The sequence below is a fragment of the Rattus rattus genome, chromosome 4 (genome assembly GCF_011064425.1).
Source record: "Rattus rattus isolate New Zealand chromosome 4, Rrattus_CSIRO_v1, whole genome shotgun sequence".
In the NCBI taxonomy this organism is placed as follows: Eukaryota; Metazoa; Chordata; class Mammalia; order Rodentia; family Muridae; genus Rattus; species Rattus rattus.
The window spans coordinates 833,528-844,564 of record NC_046157.1 but is presented as its reverse complement, the minus strand read 5'-3'; the positions used below and the strand labels follow the sequence as shown (position 1 = coordinate 844,564).

Here is an 11,037-nt window from a genome sequence, read left to right as displayed (position 1 = left end):
ATACTTTCCAGTTCTATCCATTTGCCTATGAATTTCATAAAGTCATTGTTTTTGATAGCTGAGTAATATTCCATTGTGTAGATGTACCACATTTTTTTCTGTATTCATTCCTCTGTTGAAGGGCATCTGGGTTCTTTCCAGTTTCTGGCTATTATAAATAAGGCTGCTATGAACATAGTGGAGCATGTGTCTTTGTTATATGTTGGGGCATCTTTTGGGTATATGCCCAAGAGAGGTATAGCTGGGTCATCAGGTAGTTCAATGTCCAATTTTGGAGGAACCTCCGGACTGATTTCAGAATTGTTGTACCAGTCTGCAATCCCACCAACAATGGAGGAGTGTTCCTCTTTCTCCACATCCTTGCCAGCATTTGCTGTCACATGAGTTTTTGGTCTTAGTCATTCTCACTGGTGTGAGGTGAAATCTCAGGGTTGTTTTGATTTGCATTTCCCTTATGACTAAAGATGTTGAACATTTCTTTAGGTGTTTCTCAACCATTCAGCATTCCTCAGCTGTGAATTCTTTGTTTAGCTTGGAACTCCATTTTTTTAATAGGTATTTGTCTCCCCTGCAGTCTAACTTCTTGAGTTCTTTGTATATTTTGGATATAAGCCCTCTATCTGTTGTAGGATTGGTAAAGATCTTTTCCCAATCTGTTGGTTGCCATTTGTCCTAACCACAGTGTCCTTTGCCTTACAGAAGCTTTGCAGTTTTAGGAGATCCCATTTGTCTATTCCTGATCTCAGAGCATAAGCCATTGGTGTTTTGTTCAGGAAATTTTCTCCAGTGCCCATGTGTTCGAGATGCTTCCCCAGTTTTTCTTCTATTAGTTTGAGTGCGTCTGGTTTGATGTGGAGGTCCTTGATCCACATGGACTTAAGCTTTGTACAGGGTGATAAGCATGGATCGATCTGCATTCTTCTACATGCTGACCTCCAATAGAACCAGCACCATTTTCTGAAAATGCTATCTTTTTTCCATTGGATGGATTTGGCTCCTTTGTCAAAAATCAAGTGACCATAGGTGTGTGGGTTCATTTCTGGGTCTTCAATTCTATTCCATTGGTCTATCTGTCTGTCTCTGTACCAATACCATGCAGTTTTTATCACTATTGCTGTGTAATACTGCTTGAGTTCAGGGATAGTGATTCCCCCAGAAGTCCTTTTATTGTTGAGGATAGTTTTAGCTATCCTGGGTTTTTTCTTATTCCAGATGAATTTGGAAATTGTTCTGTCTAACTCTGTCTAACTGAAGAATTGGATTGGTATTTTGATGGGGATTGCATTGAATCTGTAGATTGCTTTTGGTAAAATGGCCAGTTTTAGTATGTTAATCCTGCCAATCCATGAGCATGGAAGATCTTTCCATCTTCTGAGGTCTTCTTCAATTTCTTTCTTCAGGGGCTTGAAGTTCTTATCATACAGATCTTTTACTTGCTTGGTTAAAGTCACACCGAGGTATTTTATATTATTTGGGACTATTATGAAGGGTGTCGTTTTCCCTAATTTCTTTCTCGGCTTGTTTCTCTTTTGTGTAGAGGAAGGCTACTGATTTATTTGAGTTAATTTTATACCCAGCCACTTTGCTGAAGTTGTTTATCAGCTTTAGTAGTTCTCTGGTGGAACTTTGGGATCACTTAAATATGCTATCATATCATCTGCAAATAGTGATATTTTGACTTCTTCTTTTCCAATCTGTATCCCTTTGATCTCCTTTTGTTGTCTTATTGTTCTGGCTAGAACTTCAAGAACTATATTGAATAAGTAGGGAGAGAGTGGGCAGCCTTGTCTAGTCCCTGATTTTAGTGGGATTGCTTCAAGTTTCTCTCCATTTAGTTTAATGTTAGCTACTGGTTTGCTGTATATGGCTTTTGCTATGTTTAGGAATGGGCCTTGAATTCCTGTTCTTTCCAGGACTTTTATTATGAAGGGGTGTTGAATTTTGTCAAATGCTTTCTCAGCATCTAATGAAATGATCATGTGGTTTTGTTCTTTCAGTTTGTTTATATAATGGATTACATTGATGGTTTTCTGTATATTAAACCATCCCTGCATGCCTGGGATGAAGCATACTTGATTATGGTGGATGATTGTTTTGATGTGCTCTTGGATTCGGTTTGCCAGAATTTTACTGAGTATTTTTGTGTCGATATTCATAAGGGAAATTGGTCTGAAGTTCTCTTTCTTTGTTGGGTGTTTGTGTGGTTTAGGTATAAGAGTAATTGTGGCTTTATAGAAGGAATTCGGTAGTGCTCCATCTGTTTCAATTTTGTGGAATAGTTTGGATAATATTGGTATGAGGTCTTCTATGAAGGTCTGATAGAATTCCGCACTGAACCCGTCTGGACCTGGGTTCTTTTTGGTTGGCAGATCTTTAATGACTGCTTCTATTTCTTTAGGAGTTATGGGGTTGTTTAAATGGTTTATATGTTCCTGATTTAACTTCAGTACCTGGTATCTGTCTAGGAAATTGTCCATTTCATCCAGATTTTCAAGTTTTGTTGAATTTAGGCTTTTGTAGTAGGATCTGATGATTTTTTTTTTAAATTTCCTCTGATTCTTTTGTTATGTCTCCCTTTTCTGATTTTGTTAATTTGTATACACTCTTTGTGTCCTCTCGTTAGTCTGGCTAAGAGTTTATCTTGTTGATTTTCTCAAAGAACCAACTTTTGGTTCTGTTGATTCTTTGTATGGTCCTTTTTGTTTCTACTTGGTTGATTTCAGCTCTGAGTTTGATTATTTCCTGCCTTCTAGTCCTCCTGGGTGTATTTGCTTTTGTTTGTTCTAGAGCTTTTAGGTGTGCTGTCAAGCTGCTGATCTATCCTCTCTCCTGTTTCTTTCTGCAGGCACTCAGAGCTATGAGTTTCCCTCTTAGCACAGCTTTCATTGTGTCCCATAAGTTTGGATATGTTGTACCTTCATTTTCATTAAATTCTAAGAAGTCTTTAATTTCTTTCTTTATTTCTTTCTTGACCGGGTTATCATTGAGTAGAGTATTGTTCAACTTCCATGTATATGTGGGCATTCTTCCCTTATTGTTATTGAAGACCAGCTTCAGCCCGTGGTGTTCTGATAGGATGCATGGGATTATTTCTATCTTTCTGTATCTGTTGAGGCCTCTTTTATTACCAGTTATATGGTCAATTTTGGAGAAAATACCATGAGGTGGTGAGAAGAAGGTATATTCTTTTGTTTTAAGATAGAATGTTTTATAAATATCTTTTAAGTCCATTTGGTTCATGACTTCACTTAGTCTGTCTATGTTTCTGTTTAATTTCTATTTCCATGACCTGTCCATTGATGAGATTGGGTGGTGAAATCTCCTACTATTATTGTGTGAGGTGCAATGTGTGCTTTGAGCTTTAGTAATGTTTCTTTTATGTATGTAGGTGCCCTTGTATTTGGAGCATAGATATTTAGGATTGAGAGTTCATCTTGGTGGATTTTTCCTTTGATGAATATGAAGTGTCCTTCCTTATCTTTTTTGATGACTTTTAGTTGAAAATTGATTTTATTCGATATTAGAATGGCTACTCCAGCTTACTTCTTCCGACCATTTGCTTGGAAATTTGTTTTCCAGCCTTTCACTCTGAGGTAGTGTCTGTCTTTGTCTCTGAGGTGTGTTTCCTGTAGGCAGCAGAATGCAGGGTCCTCATTATGTATCCAGTTTGTTAATCTATGTCTTTTTCTTGGGGAGTTGAGACCATTGATGTTGAGAGATATTAAGGAATAGTGATTATTGCTTCCTGTTATATTCATATTTGGATGTGAGATTATGTTTGTGTGCCTTTCTTCTCTTTGTTTTGTTGCCAAGACGATTAGTTTCTTGCTCTTTCTAGGATGTAGCTTGCCTCCTTATGTTGGGCTTTTGCATTTATTATCCTTTGTAGTGCTGGATTTGTAGAAAGATATTGTGTAAATTTGGTTTTGTCATGGAATATCTTGGTTTCTCCATCTATGTTAATTGAGAGTTTTGCAGGATACAGTAGCCTGGGCTGGCATTTGTGTTCTCTTAGGGTCTGTATGACATCAGTCCAGGATCTTCTGGCCTTCATAGTTTCTGACGAAAATGTCTGGTGTGATTCTGATAGGTCTGCCTTTATATGTTACTTGACCTTTTTCCCTTGCTGCTTTTAATATTCTTTCTTTATTTTGTGCGTTTGGTGTTTTGACTCTTATGCGATGGGAGGAGTTTCTTTTCTGGTCCAATCTATTTGGAGTTCTGTAGGCTTCTTGTATGTTTATGGTGCATCTCTTTCTTTAGGTTAGGGAAGTTTTCTTCTATGATTTTGTTGAAGTTATGTACTGGTCCTTTGAGCTGGGAGTCCTCACTCACTTCTATACCTATTATCCTTAGGTTTGATCTTCTAATTGAGTCCTGGGTTTCCTGTATATTTTGGATCAGTAGCTTTTTCCGTTTTACATTATCTTTGACTGTTGAGTTGATGATTTCTATGGAATCTTCTGCTCCTGAGATTCTCTCTTCCATCTCTTGTATTCTGTTGGTGAAGCTTTTATCTACAGCTCCTTGTCTCTTCTTTTGGTTTTCTATATCCAGGGTTGTTTCCATGTGTTCTTTCTTGATTGCTTCTATTTCCATTTTTAATTCCTTCAACTTTTTGATTGTGTTTCCCTGAATTCTTTCAGGGATTTTTGTGATTCCTCTCTATAGGCTTCTACTTGTTTATTTATGTTTTCCTCCATTTCTCTAAGGGCATTCTTTATGTCTTTCTCAAAGTCCTCCATCATCATGATCAAATGTGATTTTAAATCTGGATCTTGCTTTTATGGTGTGTTTGGCTAGTCAGTGTTTGCTTGGTGGGAGAATTGGGCTCCGATGATGCCATGTAGTCTTGGTTTCTGTTGCTTGGGTTCCTGTGTTTGCCTCTCACCATCAGGTTTTCTCTGGTGTTTCCTTGTTCTGCTATTTCTGACAGTGGCTAGACTGTCCTATAGTCCTGTGTGTCAGGAGTGCTGTAGACCTGTTTCCTGTTTTCTTTCAGCCAGTTATGGGAACAGATTTTTCTGCTTTCGGGCATGTAGTCTTTCCTGTCTGCTGCTGGTCAGCTGTTCCTGTGGGCCTGTGTCCTGAGTCCACCAGGCAGGTCTCTTGGAGCAGAAAAGTTGGTCTTACCTGTGGACCCGCAGCTCAAGTTGCTCATGGGGGGCTGCATTTGAGTTCTCGATGAGGGCCTGTGCTACCTTTTCCTGGGGCCCCCATATACCGGGTTCCCAGATGGCGTTAGGTGTTTTCCTCTGGAATCAGAAATGTGGGCAGAGTGTAGTCTCTTCTGGCTTCCCAGTCGTGTCTGCCCCTCTGAAGGTTTAGCTCTCCCTCTCATGTGATTTGGGTGCAGAGAACTGTTGACCAGGTCCCTTCAGGTCCGGGCAGTATCTGGACTGCGGGGGACCTGCCACTCGAGTGCCCCTATCTTCCGGTTCTCAGAGGCCCTATACAGTTTCCTCTTGGGCCAGGGATGTGGGCAGGGGTGGACAGTATTGGTGGTCTCTCCCGCTCTACAGTCAGGAGTGCCCACCTGTCAGGACGGTGAGCTCTCTCTCCCACGGGGTTTGGGAGCAGTGAGCTGTGGGCCGGAATCAGCGAGGTTGGGGCTCCAGCTAAAAACCATAAGTGTCCAGTCCCAGAGGAATTTTGCCTCTGTGTGTCCTGAGTCCACTAGGCAGGTCAGAAAAGTTGAGGAGCAGAAAAGTTGATCTTACCTGTGGTCCCACGACTCAAGTTGCTCGTGGGGGGCTGCCTTTGAGCTCTCTGTGAGGGTGGCAACCAGGAGGGCCTGCGCTACCTTTTCCCTTGCGGTGGGGGGGCCCCTGTGCACCGGGGTCCCAAATGGCGTTAGGTGTTTTCCTCTGGAGTCAGAAATGTGGGCAGAGTGTAGTCTCTTCTGGCTTCTCAGGCATGTCTGCCCCTCTGAAGGTTTAGCTCTCCCTCCCACGGGATTTGGGTGCAGAGAACTGTTGACCATGTCCCTTCCGGTCCTGGCGGTGTCTGGACCATAGGGGACCTGCCGCTCGAGTGCCAGGATGATATTTTCTAGTTCCTATCCATTTGCCTATGAATTTCATGAAATCATTGTTTTTAATAGCTCAGTAGCACTCCATTGTATAAATGTACCAATTTTCTGTATCTATTCCTCTGTCGAAGGACATCTGGGTTCTTTCTAGCTTCTGGCTACTGTAAATAAGGCTGCTATGAACATAGTGGAGCATGTGTCTTTGTTATATGTTGGAGCATCTTTTGGGTGTATGCACAGGAGTGGTATAGCTGAGTCCTCAGGTAGTACTATGTCTAATTTTCTGAGGAACCTCCTGACAGATTTCCAGAGTGGTTTTACCAGCTTGCAATTCCACCAACAATGGAGGAGTGTTCCTCTTTTTCATATCCTCACCAGCATCTGTTGTCATCTGAGTTTTTGATCTTAGCCATTCTGACTGGTGTGAGGTGGAATCTCAGAGTTGTTTTGATTTGCATTTCCCTGATGATTAAGGATGTCGAACATTTCTTTAGACACTTCTGGGCCAATTAATATTCCTCATTTGAGAATTCTTTGTTTAGTTTTTGTAGCCCATTTTTTATTTTTGTTATACAAAATATGTATTAAACAACTTTTGTAGTGAAGAAGTGTAATTCAGATTTTCCATTTGCTCTTTCATCAAGTAAATTATCTTTCTATACAATGGAGCATTTTCATGTTTTCTATTTTTCCACATATAAAACCCAATATCTCATTCTATTTTTAAATATAACTGTTTTATAGTATGGTTTTATTGAAATTTGAGGACCTCTTGTAATTTTTAGGGCTTTTATGTGATGTTACATACTATCCTATTAGATTATGGATGATTAATTTTCACCAGGAATCTTTGTTGTTTTTCTTGAAATATATAATTAATGATAAATTACTATATCTTATCATATTAGGTATTTTAAAACTGTAATTATATCAATAATAAAATAAATTTATAAAAAGTTGGTCTTCTTTTTCACTGAATATCATGAAAGCATGCTCTTAGATCACTTCTTTTTTTTACCATGCTAGTTGGTTCATCTTGCAAATAAATTGCCAAGGGCCATCTCATAGAGAGGTAGACAAGAGCCACAAAAGTGAGAGACTGAGACTACTGCTTATGGTAACTCTATGGACATTCACTGACTAATCTTGTCATATTCAATTTTGAGGTTTTGTGGCTTTTTTTTTTACTGCTGTATGCTACTTAATTGGTCATTTAAAATGAAAGGATGCACACACTTCTCACTAGCACAGAGAAAGGTCATCATGGTTCTGTTCTTTCAATCTTCAAGTTGGTAATGATGCTGAGTTTCTTAATGAGGCTGGCTTAAACCAAGATTTCTCCTGAAAGCATGTACAGAAGTTGATGTGTTTTCCTAATGCACCTATTTTATTCTGATCCAAATGCCCTCTGTTTTAATTAATTTTTACAAGGAGAACCATCATTTGACTCTCAGGCTTCAGGCCCTGTCTATAGACATGATCATATATAATCATTCAGTATACATCTATTGATGGCCTTTACTGTTTTGGTACTATATCAGCTTCCTTGAGTATCAAATAACAAATAGAACTATTTGATACTATAGTTCTGTAGCTTCAGCCTAGGCACTACTATTCTACATGGTAAACTTTCTTTTATTTTCTTTCTTTCTTTTTTTTTTAATACATTTTTTCATTGGATATTTTTATTTACATTTCAAATGTATTCCCTTTCCCAGTTTCCCATCCATAAACCCCCTATCCCATCCTCCTCCCCCTTCTTCTATAAGGGTGTTTCCCCTCTCTAGCCACCCCCCCTTTACACCTCCTTGCACTGTCATTCCCCTACACTGGGGGGAGTGGTGTCTAGCCTTGGTAGGACCATCCACTTTTTTAAAAAAAGGGTTATTTGATTCTTTGAGTCTAACTTCTTGAGTTCTTTGTATATATTGGATATTAGCCCTCTATCAGATGTAGGATTGGTAAGATCATTTCCCAATCTATTGCTTGCTATTTTGTCTTATTGGCAATGTGGCAGTGTCCTTTGCCTTACAGAAACTTTGCAATTTATGAGGTCCCATTTATCAATTCTTGATCTTAGAGCATAAGTTATTGATGTTCTGTTCAGGAAAATTTTCTCTGTGCCTATGAGTTCAAGGCTCTTTTCCACTTTCTCTTCTATTAGTTTCAGTGTTTCTGGTTTTATGTGGAGGTCCTTGATCCACTTGGACTTGAGCTTTGTACAACGCAATAAGAATGGATCAATTTGCATTCTTCTACCTGCTGACTGCCAGTTGAACCAGCACCATTTGTTGAAAATGCTGTCTTTTGTCCACTGGATGGTTTTAGCTCCTTTGTCAAAGATCAAGTGATCATAGGTATGTGGGTTCATTTCTGGATCTTCAATTCTATTCCACTGATCTGCCTGCCTGTCTCTGTACCATACAGTTTTTAATCACGATTGCTTTGCACTACAGCTGGAGGTTAGGGATGGTGATTTCCCCAGAAGTTATTTTATTATTCAGAATAGTTTCACCAATCATGTTTTTTTGTTATTCCAAATGAATTTGCAAATTGCTCTTTCTAACTCTGTGAAGAGTTGAGTTAGAATTTTGATGGGGATTGCATTGGATCTGTAGATGGCTTTTGGCAAAATGGCCATTTTTACTATATTAATCCTGCCACTTCATGAGTGTGGGAGATCTTTTCAACTTCTAAGATCTTCAATTTCTTTCTTTAGAGACTTGAAGTTCTTGTCATACAGATCTTTCACTTGCTTGGTTTGAGTCACACCAAGGTGTTTTATATTACGTATGACTATTGTGTAAAGTGTTATTTTCCCACACACTGTAATTCTGTCCTTGGACTGGGCCTGGAGCGTGTACTGGCATTCCAGGAACACTGGAGTCTTGGTGTACCAAACTTTCACTCTGAGTTGCATAATGTCAACTGGAAACTTCCACCAAGGCTGCCCCATGTGGCACCACTTGCATGGACAGAGGGGCAGCAAGGGACTCTGTAGAATGTCCTACCAAGGGCTGAGCATGATCATAAGGTGCAGGTGAGCACACAGGGTCCATGCTAGGTGTAGACAGAAGCACCTTTTCAGCATTAGGGTTGCTGGATTCAAACCAACAGTCTGTCAGTGTACATCTCCAGTATTCTCCTGCCCAATCTCAAGCAACTGTATATTATCAAGGACAGACATGTTCAACTGTCTAAGGTGTGACTTCTCCTTATTCACAGACAACTCCTCCAATTTTGCAGAGTTATGCTCAGCCAAGTCTTCAATATATCCAGGGACAGCAGATTTTCACAGCTCACCCACAAAGAGTGGTGGTATAGCCAACTGCAACTGTGACTACAATAGTTGCACTAGGGCAGCCTCAGTCCTTACAGCCAATTGAAATGGTTGTAACAAATAATCTGCTGGATCTGCCACCACCCTCCCCTCCAAAACCAAAAACAATGGTTTTACCTCCCAACTGGAAGACAGCCTGAGATCCTGAAGGGAAGATCAATTACTGCCATGTAATCACAAGTGGGATCCTCCTACTTAGGAAAGCCCAGGAGATGATGCAGCCTTGAGCATGAAGCTGAGATGGACCTGGGAACCTCAACATATGATGAAAACCCCATGAAGACATAAAAAAACCCCAAAGAAAGCAGAAGCAGATACCTCCAGTGAGCTGGCAAAGAAAAGCAGACATATTCAGAAAAGAGATGTCTTGGTTCATTGTCCAGTACCTGAATCCATATCAGAAACCTGACTGCAAGGTGGGCAGGGTCACCATGACTGAAGATTTTAAGCACTTTGCTCAAAAGCTTACTTATGGAGTCACGGACAAAGTACTATAAGAACCCTGAGGATCTACAGTGCAATGAGAATGTGAAACACAAAGCCAAGGGGTACATCAAGAAATACATGCAGAAGTTTGGGAATGTTTATAAACTTAAAAAGGACACTGAACTAGAGTGACATCAGGACAGAGCGTAGTATGAGCAGAAAGGATTCTGCTTCCTACCCCATGACCAGGGCTGTGTTACTGGTGTAATGACCCATCATACTGAGCAGTTCAAACCTGCATGTGTCGACTGTAAGCTGCAAAAGTGAGATCTGTCTAAATGACCCCTATTTGTGAGCTGCTGGTGTAACACTTACAGGCCACCAGAAGCAGTAGCCTAAGGAAGACCTTGGCCACACTTGACACCATTCTCAAATCTGGGTCTCCCACTTGGCAGTGCTGTCAGCACATAGACCCATGCACATCCTCTCCCAAACTCTTTTATCCTGACTATGTGTATTATATTTTAATATGTATGTGAATATATTGAAAATAATTTGTTTATTTTTCCTGGGTTTTGTTCAGGTTTTGTTTGCTGTTAGCATCTGTATGCTGGAATCATGGAAAGAATTTGTAAGGACAGTATAAATTCTCCTGCAAGATTTAATTTGTTATCATGTAAATATTCCAAAGCAGGCTGCCTTGTGGTTTTGGCCAGCCTTGTGCTATGTTGATAAGATTGATTTACTGCTTAAGATCTCTTTACTTTATCCTTTTTTTATTGGGTATTTTTTATTTACATTTCAAACATTATTCCCTTTCCCAGTTTCCTGTCCATAAGGCCCCTATCCCATCCTCTCCCCCTTCTTCTATTGTAGTACAGCTTGAGATCAAGGATGGTGATTCCCCGAGATGTTCTTTAATTGTTGAGGATAATTTAACTTTCACTATCCTGGGTTTTTTGTTATTCCAAATGTATTTGCAAATTGCTCTTTCGAACCCTATGAAGAATTGAGTTGGAATTTTGATGGGGATTGCATTCGATCTGTAGATTGCTTTTAGCAAAATGGCCTTTTTTACTATATTAATTCTGCCAATCCATGAGCATGGAAGGTCTTTCCATCTTCTAAGATCTTCAATTTCTTTCTTCAGAGACTTGAAGTTCTTGTTATACAGATCTTTTACTTCTTTGGTTAAAGTCACACCAAGGTATTTTATATTATTTGGAAGTATCGTGAAGTG

General features: G+C 39.7%; 1 pseudogene; it reads left to right on the top strand.

Annotated features, from left to right (window-relative positions):
• The first annotated feature begins 9,088 nt into the window (after positions 1 to 9,088).
• On the top strand, positions 9,089 to 9,989 carry LOC116897746 (annotated as a pseudogene).
• The last annotated feature ends 1,048 nt before the right edge of the window (positions 9,990 to 11,037 follow it).